Source organism: Malaya genurostris, chromosome 1 (assembly GCF_030247185.1).
Source record: "Malaya genurostris strain Urasoe2022 chromosome 1, Malgen_1.1, whole genome shotgun sequence".
NCBI lineage: Eukaryota > Metazoa > Arthropoda > Insecta > Diptera > Culicidae > Malaya > Malaya genurostris.
Window position 1 is genome coordinate 110,852,909 of NC_080570.1, and position 14,573 is coordinate 110,867,481.

Sequence of the window (14,573 nt, forward strand, 5' to 3'; positions counted from 1 at the left end):
TATGACGTGAGCCTAGTTTGACTATTAAGGGCTGAGACCAGTAGGTCGCGTAAAACCACGTGGCTCGCTGTGCGTATTTCATTTCTCTCCATGCTCTCTCGCAAATGTGCAAAATGACTCTCGATGTGGCCGACTGGCCAAGAAAGTTTTGATATTTTCGGGTACAAGTTTGACTACATCACATAAAATCTAAGAAAGCTGCCGCTTGTTTGGCAGCCTTCTTGAATCGATTTTATTTCTCTCTCATGTTTCGTTACGTTACCAGGGAACTAAAATGGCGCCGACATAGAATTCGACTCACCTTCCAAAACTTACACTTCATTTTCATCGCGACAACATATATGTTTTTATGCACTAATCGCATCTAAATTAAATTATCTAGACATTGTCAGGATAGATTTTTTATCCATGCTCTTAAAGGCGAGTTATTCAATGAACAAGTTGAAAGTCAAACAATCATTCTGAAATTTTCACAGAATAATCTAAACTATCTGGATTTTTTATATTCGTCGCCGTTTCTGAGAAAATCAGATTTGAAGCGTGAAAATATCCCTTTAAAACGCCCTAAAACACACTGGCCTCAGCCCTTAAGGTGAAATGTAGTTCCGGCCATAACTGGTCATCCCTAAGTACACGATTTTTCAGGCCGATTTCAAAAGTTATACGGGCTTAGAAATGCATGAATCTTCGAGGTCTAGTGTTATCTCAAAAAAAAATTATATTCGAATTTAAAAAAAATGTTTTTTCAAGATAACACCAAATCTCGACATTTCACGAATTTCCTAAACATTAGAAAAATGTTTCCCCTTAGTTTTGCGGATTTTTAAAAAAATGTTCACAAGTTTTTTAGGCCAATTTTCAAAGTTATGAGGTTTTTGCCTTTCTCATTAAAAAGGCTATGCAATCACTGTGAAAACCGACTTTTTAATCGAATGTCATATACAATTCGATTCACTTCGACAAACTGTGTGTGTGTGCGTGTGTGTGTGTGTGTGTGTGTGTGTGTGTGTGTGTGTGTGTGTGTGTGTGTGTGTGTGTGTGTGTGTGTGTGTGTGTGTGTGTGTAAGTGTGCGTGTGACACATATATTTTGTGTGTTTGTGTTACAAAATAAATTTTACAAACTACGATTCAAATGAAAGTTCTTAAAATTCCCTAAAAAAAATTTAGAACATTTTATCCGGATCCGACTTCCGTTTCCAGAGCTGAATTGTGTAAAGTGGAAAACTACCAATTTCATGAGTATTTTTCCACAAACGATGGTCAAATATAGTTACAAATCCCATAAAACTGTCTGATAAATTCTTTTAGTTTGCAAAAGTTGTTAGTTTGTGATCATATAAACATATTTCTGCACTACTGGTCCTCCCTTTTCCTGTTCCGGAAGCTCGAAAAGTAGTGAAGAAAAACTACAAAAGTAGAACTCACTTCGATTTCTCAGAGACACTCGAGCCGATTATCACAAATCTTGGTTTAAATTAAAACTCACATTGTCTCAAAAGCTCAAATTTCATCCGGATCCGACTTCTGGTTCCGCAGTTACAGGGTGATGAGTGTCAAAGCATTCAAACTGGCATATAGAATTTGCAATACAATACCGTGTAATGTGGAAAAAGAAAACACAACACGAACGATGCGTGCTTCGTTCTATTTCGTACACGCTATGAAGAAAACGAAACGGTTATGAATGTCTGCTACTGGCTTTTGACTTTGGTAAAAACAGTGCTGCGGTTGATAAAAATATTAGTTATTTTATAATAAGTGCGATCGCAAGAATAAAAGAATGTCAATGAATTGAAATTTATTTGAAAAAATAATGCCGTGCCGGTGATGTAGTGATGTCAATAATAATAATAATAATAATAATAATAATAATAATAATAATAATAATAATAATAATAATAATAATAATAATAATAATAATCCTACTACATGTTTTTGCTGCTGGTTCATGCTGTTTAGCTCGACTTACATATGTAAAAGTAACAGAAACGCAGGTTCGCTTCGTTTGTTAGATTCCGTTTAATTGGTTCAATCGAAATAGAGCATGAAATAGAAAGTCTAGGTTTAACTAAGCTCAAAACTGTTCCAATTTGTAGCTGGCAAACGAACCAACTTCGGCTATTCCGGTCATCTGTATCCGATTTCGAAAGTATTGGAAACAATGATCATAAACTGCAAAAAGGATGCACTCACTTTTCTTACAGATTCGATTTTCACGAACTTATAGTTTCAAAAGAAACGTCTTACGGATTCATACGGAATTCCTAAATTGTTATTACTTCCGGTTCCGGAACTAGAGAGCAAACAAAATTTGTATATTTGGTTAGATTAAGTCTGAACAAACTTTCCTATTTCTATTCAATGAACAGTTGTTTTTCAGAATTTCACAGTAATATTTATGATGTTATGAGTAATATGAGAATGGCATCATTACACCACTAGGTGGATTAAAACAGGTTTGATGTGAATTCTCAGTTATGCGAATTTTCAAAGATCAGCAGATTCATTGTTTTGTTTTAGAAAGGCACGAAACTCTGAGATCTTGATTTTTTCGACATTGCTCCAAATTTTGACGTTTCATGAATTCTTAACAAATCTAGTAACAAAAAAACTTCCATAGTTTTTTTTTATGCGAATTTGCAAAGTTATTCGGTTTTTCATGTGAACTTTCGAAGTCATGCGGATTTCAATGTGATTTTTAGACGGCACAGGAGAAAAAGGATTTGAGTTCATTTCTATAACATGAAAATGTCCAACAAACTGTTTGCACAACTTTCTTTTTTAGATTTTTCAAAAAAAAAAATTATCTACCTTTAAAAAAATGAATGCTATTTATCACCTTAAACTGATTGATAGAAATCAACTTCCTGTTAAATAATGTTGGTAGCCGGCTACCAGAGATGTCTATCTCCTCTGTGTGACGAAGAGCAAGCAAAATTTTTCCCCTCGCACTGACAACTTCAACGAGAGCTATTCTCTTTCACATTTATACACCACTGTTGTGTAAGTGTGCACGCATCATGAGTGCGTTTGTTTATTTCCTTTTACCTCTTCCACTGAATCGCACCAAAGTGCTAGAGCATTAGCTAATAAATTCTCTGAGGTGGATGCAGATACTTTCACAGAGGTGTACACGCCGGTGAGCACTCTGCTGTATGGTTTTCGTAGATGAAGCGTGGACACGCAAAATCAGCAAAATTAAACAATTTATCGTAAAATTTTCGGTTTTCCTTGCAAATTTTTCATAGCAAGGCCAGATCTACTCTCTATTAATTAAAGTTCACAGAAGTGTTCGCTCACAATCACGCGCCAGTGGTCACTTGGGTGTATTTAGACAAGAGCGCGTGTGAGCGATTCATGCGAAGAGAATGTGTTTCACTCGCGCCAGCTGCTTTAACCACAAGCACACACTCAAATGCTGTCTATTCGACACTGAGAAGAAGTGCGCTTTTCTCTTTGTGCGGTGCTTCGTTTTTTTCATCCTCGGTGTGGCAGAAATCTGACTCTAGCGTTTATCACTCTGGTGAAATGCCATCTCTGCCGGCTACACAGATCAAGCAATTTAGCAAAGTTGGAATAATAGAAAATCGAGTCGTGTGCGAAATAGTATAATGTTTTCCTAGTGCTTTATTAAACTGATTTAATGAATAATCAATTGACATGACCATTATCATTCAAATAAAACTTTTGGAACATTTCAACCTGTCGCATTGTATATTTTCATATAGATGTTTCTCTGATTACAATGTTAGGATATCCGTTAGCGGTCTGTATGTAAATATAACACTGTCATAATCAGGCATTAGGCCGTGCTTACTGGTTACCGGTTACCGTCTGAAGTAGATCTGCATTTGGTCGTAATTTTGACGGAGTACCGGGAGTACACGCACCATCTAGACTATTACTAAGTGTCTCTTCGTTCAACAAGCACTTTTCCAATACACTATCAGTCTTATTTTTCCATAAATTGCTCTCAAGTTTTGTAGTTTTCATATAATTAATCTATTGTCGGGTTATCGTTTTAGTATTGCTTCAATTTAAATCGTCCTTAGTATTACTCGATAGTCGACTACACAGACCACCCGATACAGCCAATCAATCTATATTTTTCTTATGTAATATATGGCGGAAATAATCAAAAACAAAGACGCGTGCTCGACGTGTACTATCTTTTGTTTAGTAACTCTGGAAATGATAAAACATGTAGACATTCATTGCACTCAACGTCTTTTATCTTACGTTTAGGTTTTAATTGACAGGTAAATTAAGTTCAAAACAAATGAAAACAGTGAATCAATGTATTTCTAAATCCACCTGTTCCATTAGTCAAAGTGAGATTTGCTATCTCTAGTCAATTCATTGACTTGAAGGGTAAGACAAAAATTGATGCACTCGCTTCGATTTTTCGCGTGCCTCTTACGGCAGTATTGTACATTTGTCGAACTAACTTTTCTAGGATATATTATCCGATTTATCACAATGCGTCAATTGCAAGTTAAGTAATCCACAAAATAACATCGATGCTCTACTAATGAAATGACTATTGGTACGATAACCCTACATAATTTACACCATTGTTGATAAAATATTTTTCAAAAATATCAAATAATTCAGCTAGTTATAATTTGTCAGGTTCGCTCGAATGAACCGTTTCTCAAAGATATTCTGGTTAAAAAAATGCAATTCTTCCAAGTTCTTAATAGCCTGTGTTTTCCTTAGATCAAGTAATAACCGATTAATGAAAAATCGAACGTATTTCATGCGATCTGTTTACGTACGATCCACTTCGGTTCAAGGTTTGGTGAACGTTCCCATAAGTTCTAGTAAAGTTACTTGCAGTTTTCTTGTAGAACATTATGATTTATTCCGGTGGTAACAGCAGCGTTGCTGCACCAATCGATTCCTAGTTAAACAGAAACTTGTATCCGCGTACAGCAAACTTTACAATCCATTCCCCGTTACTACAAATCAAACTCCAGGAGTCCCACTTAACAACATTGACATTCACTTTCGATTTCTACATTTTGCGTTTGCTTCTTTTTTGTTTGCTTTGTTCGTTCGTGGTGCACTTGTTCGATTGTAAATGATGAATTGCATGGCAATGGCAAGTGCTGTCATGGGGGCGTTTGTCACCAAGTTTGTTCCGTACCTAACATGGCATGAGTCAAAAATGCGTTTGATTGTCTGTTTTGTAAGTTGTGCTCTTTGAAAAACCTACAGAATTTTGTATTTTAGTATTTTTTTAATTGTGCAAGTTAAATTCGACTTTGAAGTGTTTCATCATTAAAAAAAATAATTAGTCATAATTAATATGAAACACAAGTATTTATTGAAAATAAGTCTAAAAAAGAATGGCTCCAGAGAGGATCGAACTCACGACCTTCGCGTTATTAGCACGACGCTCTAACCAACTGAGCTATGGAGCCATGTTGATCTCGAGGATCTAAAAAGCTATCATGTTCGCAAGCATTTAACCAAAAAATCGCATTGTCTGAATAGTACCAGGAGATCAGCAAATTTAGAATAGAACGCATTCTTGAGGAAGAGTTGACAATCACGACTTCGACGCGCTTCCTCAGGTTCCTAATGAACTATAAGCAGCCCTTACACGAGACAATATTATTGTCAATACAAGGAGTATTGACAATACTTTTGATCGTGTAATGGAAACTTCATTGGATTGACGAAAATATGGTCAAAAAATCAAAACTGCTCATCAATCCGACAATACTTTTTCTCCAGAGAGGAAACTGTCAAATATGTACAATGGACTCTTCTCTCAATGTTTCAATGTTCAGTTGCAATATTTGAAGCTTCAAACGCTTAATTATTTCGAAAAATGCGGACTCAAGTTACCAAGTCAATTGGATTGACGGTATTGACAATAATTTGGATTGACAATAATATTGTCACGTGTAAGGGCTGCTATAAATTTCACCAACTTTGTTGCTTCGTCACATGTGAGAATTCAAAAAATGGAATATTTTATTTTGTTTCAGCTGTTTTGACTCGAAGTGAGAGTGCCGCAAATGTAAATATGTCACAATTCATAACGTCGTTTTCGCTTGATGCCAAACATAACGTTGTTGAACTAAAAAGCGAGTCAGTTTCGAGAACCTGGTTTTTATACCAGGGTTGCTGAAGCCCGAGTTGCTAAACGCGAATCGAACACAGTTTCGTGAAAAGTGTTTGTTTGATAAAACTACCCTGGGTCAGTTTCAGTTTTCTAAAGCGAAAACGACATAAAGTTTTGATTCGTCAAATGAATTTGTAACCCTCCTCGACTACGACTACTAAATTCAAATTTTGTTGTTCGTTTTTACAGTTTTGATATGTATTCTTACACAAAAAATGTAAAATTATTCCATTTTACCAACTTCGGTAAAACATTCACCAGTTATCGGTAATTCACACGATAGCTGTGCTGAAAAGTTGTTTCCTTTTTAGTAGCGCATTTTGTAAACAATGAAGTGTCATCGCATCTGTACTATTCAGTAAAAATTTCACCGGTTTTCAGAAGTAGGTAAATCAACACGGAAAAATGTGTAAACAGTGCTGAGCTTCAGTGACTTTCTTCTGAAAGTCTCTTTTCGGGGAAAAGAAAGTCTGTTAAATCGCGCCATTTTGTTATTTAAAAAAACTTTGAGTACTTTTCGGTGTTTTATATACATCAAACTTCAGTATTAAGTGATTAAGCAGTCAATAAATTTTGACAGTTCATTGTTGCGATAATTTTTTTCAAATCATTCAGTAAAATGAACTTTTACTTAACTGTTTACTGACTGTTCAGCTGTTCGGAAGTCAGTAAAATTATTGCCGACTACAGTAAAAAATCATAGCGTGTATGGAACAGATGAGGGTAAATGTTTTTTTCTCCTTTTTCTCAACAAACCTGCAATGATTATTGCTATTTCCAAAAGATTAGTAAGGATGGACTTCATTCGTCTAGGTAATCTGAAATAAACGGAAATTCATATGAGACTAATATGCAAGTAGTAGGGGTAGAGCAGTTCAGCAGGAGTGCTTCCTAATTTTCTCGACAGTGATCAATTTAACAAGTTAATTATTTTATATATTGAACGACGCTACTGTTTTACCGTCTATTGGCGAGTTATACCGATGCTTTATATGAAGCGAATGTATAAAATTCAATTCAGAGCTCCTGATACCTTCAAGACAAAATAAATTATATGTTAGAAAAAAATAAAAGATGAAGTGTGAAGATTCAACTGTGGAAAATTTTCAACACATCATGATACGTAAGAAACTACGAACTGTAAATCAACCCAATTGCAATAATGTGTCATCCATGATGCTCAGCTATGTCTCGTTCAGAAGACATACAGTTACACGATTTTTTTTCTAAGTTTGTAAAAAATGCTACTATATGGTGGTTCTTGTTTTTCGATCTATCTATAACATATTTGTAAAGAAAACTAAACTAAACATATTTTTATTTCTATTCTATCTATATTTGTGCTTAAACGACGAAAACGAGTTTTCTAAAAATGTGTTAAACATAAGATAAACAAATAAATTGATTTTGACTGGTCTTTTGAATATTTATGTTTTAGGAATCCCGATAATCATAGCAAATAGTAAATAAATACGTTTGATTGAAATTAGGATCGTTCAAATGTTCGTTAATTGTAAAACACTTTCAACAGTCTAAAATCTCCTAAAAATTGTGTTATGATTTGCTTGGGACAAGCTTTCTGTTATATTTCTAAATAGCAGGGGAATACTTGAAACGGTAACAGCTAGAGTCCGCCTCTGCTGTGGTCGACTTTAGAAAGTCGTAGCTCAACCGGTTGAGTGAAATAAACAACTGTACCAGTATAAATGAAACACTTAAACATCAGATTGAATTATCGTAAAGGTTGATTATGGTTATAGTAAACCGTGACCAAATAACGGAAGTTTGTAGTAGCGCTGGGGTAGAAATCTACCCCACGAGAGTGTTCTAGAGCTAAATGTCTAAAATTTCTTTGAAATTGTCTTTTACAGATTCTACTGGTCCGTTTTCTTTTGGTATGCCTTACTAGAAAGATTATGCAATCACTGTTAAAACCGACTTTAGAACACAGGCCACAAACTTAGATTCAAATTCAAATTTTAAAAAGGAGAAAAAACGTAAAAAAATCTAAATCGGCCTCAAAACTACTCTCATTAATAGTTTTCATCAGTAGACGGCCAAACAAATCGATTTCGGTTATTTTTTCAAGAATCAAAGAAAAAGAATACCACAGTACATTATATATGATAGTATGATTAATATGAGAAAGCATCATTACACCACTAGGTGGATTAAAACAAGTTTTTTTTTAACTTTTAGCTATCAAACATGATCAATTGACAATAAAAAATGCATAATGTTTCAAATTTTTATTTCACGCTGAAGTATTTTTTATGCGAGGTATACGTAACACATAACCTCGAAATTTCGAATTAAAAAATCACATTACTGAAAATTTACATAATAACGCATAATCCACGTCGTACATTTTTTTAATGCCAGTTGTCTCAGAAATCCGGGAATCGTTGGAATATGGTATGATATAAAATAAATTAAAATTCGACTCTGGAACTCGAAAATACCAGATCTCTACGTTTAAAGTTGATTGAAGACACTTGGCATAAAAAAAAATCAGGTTCGATTTCAAATGTAAATTCCAAGCTTATCAATACAAAAAAATTAGGCCTTTAGGCCCAAAGTCAGTATTTTTGAAATACCATTTTTTCCTGATAGCACAAATTCTCGAAGATACATGCATTTCTTAGAGATTGGAGATCAAAAACATGTTCGAAACAAATTCGCATAGAAAAAACTCGTATTTTTCTTCCGTTCATTTGAACAGAGATAGCCGATCTCACTCTAACCAATGGTTCTTAGTATTTTAGATGAATGGTGAAATTGAGATGATTAAGTGTACCGGTATCTGGTCAAGAGGGTATCTAATTCATAAAGCCATGAGACGATACCTTTCTAAACTTTTTGAAATTTTCGTAAATTAATATATTTTTTTAATTAATAATAATTTTCATTGACGGATTTTAATATGATGTGTCCATAGATCTCATGTTACCACAATAAAATATTTCCAACTGAATCCATACAGATATTTAAATTCTGCCTTATTGCATCCTTCATACTTATTATTTGTAACTAGTGGAGGATTTTTCTTTGGTTTCCCTACAGCTTTAATTAACACGAAACATTGGAACTAGATAGAAATTACTCAAAGGTAAAACATCGCTGCTGTTAGTTATATATTGAATACTATATTTTTGCGTATGTTTTTGAACATTTTTAAAAGTAAAATGTTTTGTTTATTGTAAATAGAGAAATTTAATACGATTACTGTATACAGTATAGAAAGTTGTTTCAAAATTCACAGCATGCTATAAAAAATGTAGAATTTTTTCAAACCTATATATTTCTCGATCATTTATAAGTTGTACGAAATTCTGTTCCTCGATCAATTGTAGTTGTAGACAGTTACAATCGATCTATCTATAAAGATAAGTCATAGTCTGAAAATTCCGACACATTTCTAGTATACCTTGATGATACCATGGCATAATTGAACAATTATGTTGCCAAAAACATGCAAAGTGGTACTATACACAATTTCTTAAGTAATTTGAAATAATTACGTAGAACAACATTGAAATTGTGTCTAATTTAGCTTTCAAATATTGCAATATCATGCAAATTAGTAGATGTTTCGGAAGGCTGGATGACCATTCATTTGAGATAGTCGTTCGGTCGAAATCGGTTCAGCCATTTCTGAGATGGAAAAAATCCTACTGACTTAAATAGCTAAACACTAAGTCATTAAGTCAGTCTATTATTGCTATTTCGGTAAATTGTGCTGAAAACCTGGAACGGACGGAGCACACAAAAACAAATTTTCACATATTTGTATTCATAGAGTAAATTTATTTATGAGTGATTTTCACTATTACAAATAAATCTATTATTCTGATCAGAGTATTATCGATATTTTTCACAAAACTACTTGAAAAATGGAATGACACCTCAAAGATCCAATATATTACAGGATTCACCAAAATTCAATAGTTCTTATACGTGGGACTAAGCTGACGAAACCCCTTCAATAAATATAATGTTCTACAGATTGGTGTACGAGTTCGAGTTAAGCCCTAATTACTCATCAAATCAAACTTACCGTGTATGTACAATTGTACATACTATCTCTTCTTTTATATCATTCCACGTCAATTTTAAAATCGTAAATAGGTTACAATAGATTTAAAAATAATGTTTGCAAAAGAAAAGTTTTCACTGAATTGGTGAAATGAAAAAGTAATATTAGTAATCATAATCAGTATATTTTCTAAGTGAAATAATGGCCTGCAAAGTGATGTTACTATTAATACCGAGCTTTTCGGATAATCTATCATACATAAAATGTCCTTGCTTAGCAGTTATTTTAGACTCCAGCATGTGAGCAAGTAAACATTGTATTCAATTGAGAAGAACACACTTAGGTGAAGATATCGATGTAGATTTTGCATATACTTCAAAAAGCAAGTCTCGATTAGTTTATGCTTTCAATGAAAATAGTGAAACGGTGATTTTTGTTGTGAAATATTAAAACCTGTCTATTAAGAGTGAAATGGATGCATAAAAAAATAACTGGCTCCAGAGAGGATCGAACTCACGACCTTCGCGTTATTAGCACGACGCTCTAACCAACTGAGCTATGGAGCCGTTGTTTCGTCTCAGGGAACTAAAAGCTAACATATTACTTTTCGGCGTACAAAGAATTCCCATTTCATGTGGATACTATTTTCAGTAATTGATTAATTTCATCGGCATAACCGCTCATGCCTCATTAGCCGTCACACGAAGCAATTTTCAATTCTTTGCGCTCGCCAGCAGCTCTCACTGCGGCAGCCACTGTGTCTTCAACGAAAGCTCAACCCCCTTTCGGTGTGTGATATAGCGTCTGCTAGTTAGTTACACTGAGCTTCCAGGAGCAGCAGCAGCAGCAGCAAGCAAAACCCGAAATCACTTCCCCCTTTTTCCGAAATAGCACTTTTTACAATCCCGTCCGTCAGCTGTTCACTAAGGCAAACGCCACACCCCTGAAGTGTGGCTTCTTCCTCTTCGATTCCGTTTGCTGTCGGGATGGACGGTCTTTCTCGTAGTTCGGCGAACCACGTCATGGCTGTGCGCATGCGTTGCCTACATTCAGTTCGGGTTGTTTGTGTTGTTTTGCTTCATTCGGGTTATGTGGGAACGGCGCTCGGTTATGTGTGTGAGAATGTGTTCCATAGTGAGAAATAGTTTTATTTTCAGCTCGAGAGAAGGAGAAATACAGTGCTCTTGTGTAGCATTTGTGGACGCACTACACAAGCGGCTCGTTGGTCTAGGGGTATGATTCTCGCTTCGGGTGCGAGAGGTCCCGGGTTCAATTCCCGGACGAGCCCGAGTGTGTTCTTTTTTTTGCATTTATTTCTAAACGTTTTTAATTTTAAAATGAACCTAACACGAGTCAAACACTATTGTTTTATGCTCGATATGTTTGCAATACTATTGATGATCGGGTGAAAAATATTTCCAATTGAAGTGAAACCAAAATCCAGCTGATGGGTTTCCTTTGTCTGATGATTTTCTATTGATCATGTAATAAGTAACGTTGTAATAAGGAGAAAATGGCATGTTGTAAATTGTCCATAATTCATGCGAGTTGTGTGGGCTCCCTTTTGTGTCTATAATTTATGCAAGTTGTGTGGACTCCTTGGAATTTTACAACTGAACCAATATATTCAATTTAAATGGCAAAATTTACCGTCACTTCGTACTCTGTATCGTTACTCAAATGGCTGTAGGATTTTTTTATATTTCTTCGCCTTATAATTCTGAAGTTTTTATGAAATTTTATAACAGTATTGAATCATGAGACCTTTTATTGGAATCTAATGTCGTTTTTGTTTTTAAATTGCACTACACCGGTGTAACGAAAGCTGCACTTAAACCGTTCGTTTTCACCAATTGCACTACACCAGTGCTACACTTTTTCTACACCGATACCACTGGTGTAGCATTCATCAAAAGTTTAGTGTAGCTCTGTGCAATGGAATCGTTTATGTAGTCAATGGTTACTGTTTATGTTTTCGTCATTTTTGTTCGTTTATTCATGCCTCAGTGTATCACTGCACCGGTGTAGTGCAAGTTAAAAACGAAAACGCCATAAGTTAGTGAAAAGTTTCATTTGTGAGTTTTCAATAACTTTTTCCAGTAGTCCCTGGGACCGGAAACCGAGAACCGGTATTGCCAAAATGAGTTTGTTTGGCCTTAAACAATCAAGATCTTTAAATTAGAACAATTTTCTAACAAATTTCTAAGTATCCACTTCTTCTTGGCGCTTGAGAAAATAACGGTTCCAACCCACCTAGTGGTGCTATGATGCCTTTATGATGATTGCCACTCAGTTTGATGCCATATTCATTTGAGATTTTTTGACTATTATTTCCGGTATCGGAATAGCCAAGTAAATTTGTATGGCCATAAGCTAATCAGACATATATATTACACTGAGTTTTTTTTATGCGGTCTTTTTTATGCGAATTTTCAGAGTTATGCGAAGTTCCAGAGTTATGCGGTTTTTATGCGAATTTTCAGAGTTATGCGGTTTCCCTTCTGCGTTTTTTTTTATTCGAAGTTTCAGAGTTATGCGGTTTTTTTATGCGAGTTTGCAGAGTTATGCGGTTTTTTTATGCGGTACGTAAATTCGCATAAAAAAGACTTAGTGTAAATCAGTTTCAAAGATTTTTCTTCGTTTTAAATTATGGCTTCAGATTTTTTAAACTTTCTACCTCATAATTTTGGAGCCAGAAGACGGATTCCTTAAAAATTAAATAATAATCTATGAAACTTTGAAACCCTTGAGTTTTTTGAGTTTTTGTTCATCACTTTTGGTACTTAAGGAATTGTAAACTGGTGACCGGTATAGTCAAAGTCTTTTCGTTAAACCATTAACTAGCAAGGTTGAAATAGTATCTAACACTATTTCGCAGAGTTTTTACATTTGGTATCTCCTTAGAGAAAGTTTGATATTTTTGAAATTTTTCACCCTTTGACTCCCGAACCGGAAGATAAAGATTCGTAGTATCCTATATGACTTTTTATTTGAGTCTTAGTGTGTGGAGATCGGTTCAACCATTCTTGAGAAACCAAAATGAGCTCCATTTTTTACCATTATTTTCGGAATTGGAAACTCGGAAGTGTTATAGCCAAAATCGTTTCGTTTCACTATCAACTAATAATATTGACATACTGAAAAGTGCTGCCCGGCGGTTAGGTTTTGAAAATTTTCGATCTTGAAAAATCACCTTACGGGGGATTATATAAGATTTCCGAAAACGATTTTTTCTTTAATACTGAAAGTCTTAGAATTTCATGAAACGTCGAGATTTAGTTTCATAAAAAAATTTTTTTTCTGTATTGACATCCTGGGATTGTGTGATTTTTCCTAATTCCTAGAAAGTCGATTTATTTCCTAAATTCGACTTTTTTTTTAATGGAAAACACGATCACTGAAGGATTCAAAGTCATTTTTTTATGTATGAAGTATGAAATAGGGAGATGAAACATCAGTAGAAATATGGCTTTTCGATACAAAAGGTGTTCTTTGAATAGCATTAATTTTACGCCTGCTTAGTAGCTCATGTTTTTTTGTTTGGTTTCCAATCTGAAGACTTGAGATTAAGCTCAATGTAAGTTTGAATACAGACACAGTCCACCGTACAGTTTACGAAAACCAATTGATTCATGATCCTATTTTTACCATACATTACAGCGTGGCTTCAAGACAAGTTGAGAAATTCCCGCCGACAGAAGTTGTCCAATTAAACGTGAACATGAAGGTTTTCGCCGTTCGAAGTCATCTGTTTGGACCGCTCGTAGCACTGTAACAATTTTGCTTATTATATTTGGTTAGGTGCATGCATGTTCGACGGGGGCTGACGAGATTTCGCAGCTCGATCACTTCAAGGTTGAAAGGATTTCGGTACCTTTCTACCTATCATCAGAAAACTTTCAGCACATCATTATTGCAAATCGATTGCTACGATTTTCCTACAGTGTTAAGAAACTCTGACGCGTGTGGAACTGTATGTCGGCTGCTGGTGGAGAGAACTGTGTGTGTTGTTTTTTTTTCAAACACCTCCTACTCATGTGCGAACGACTCCATCCATGCTGGCGAACGATTCAGAAGCGAGAAAATCGAAACTGAATTGCGCGTGTTAGGAATCTGGTTGTTTATTGTGTAATTCAATATTGGACGGTCTTATGCGCTGTTGCTTTTACCTGTACTCGGCTGGAAGTTTGTGCATAGATTTTTGCAATGCATCCATCAGTCCCTCAGTGCACTGAATGAAGGGGGAGTGAATGCACGGCAGCTCGGAACGATTGTGTTAGAATCATTGGAATGAATTTTCCCCGTGTCTTCAATTTAGATTGATCAAAGAAATAGTAAAGTAATTTTTGAACCGTCAACGGCATGGTTGTAACGCGCCGACCGAGTGTGGTTAGTAGTTA

General features: G+C 35.1%; 1 protein-coding gene and 3 non-coding genes across 5 annotated transcripts in view; 2 read left to right on the plus strand and 2 right to left on the minus strand.

Annotated features, from left to right (window-relative positions):
* The window catches only part of LOC131425397 (RING finger protein 17), a 546,443-nt gene that overhangs the window by 223,022 nt on the left and 308,848 nt on the right, over nucleotides 1-14,573 (plus strand). The window lies entirely within an intron of this gene.
* Nucleotides 5,354-5,427, minus strand: Trnai-aau (transfer RNA isoleucine (anticodon AAU)). Its single transcript has one exon. It is a non-coding gene; the product is annotated as a tRNA-Ile (tRNA).
* Nucleotides 10,666-10,739, minus strand: Trnai-aau (transfer RNA isoleucine (anticodon AAU)). Its single transcript has one exon. It is a non-coding gene; the product is annotated as a tRNA-Ile (tRNA).
* Trnap-cgg (transfer RNA proline (anticodon CGG)) lies at nucleotides 11,390-11,461 on the plus strand. The gene has a single exon. It is a non-coding gene; the product is annotated as a tRNA-Pro (tRNA).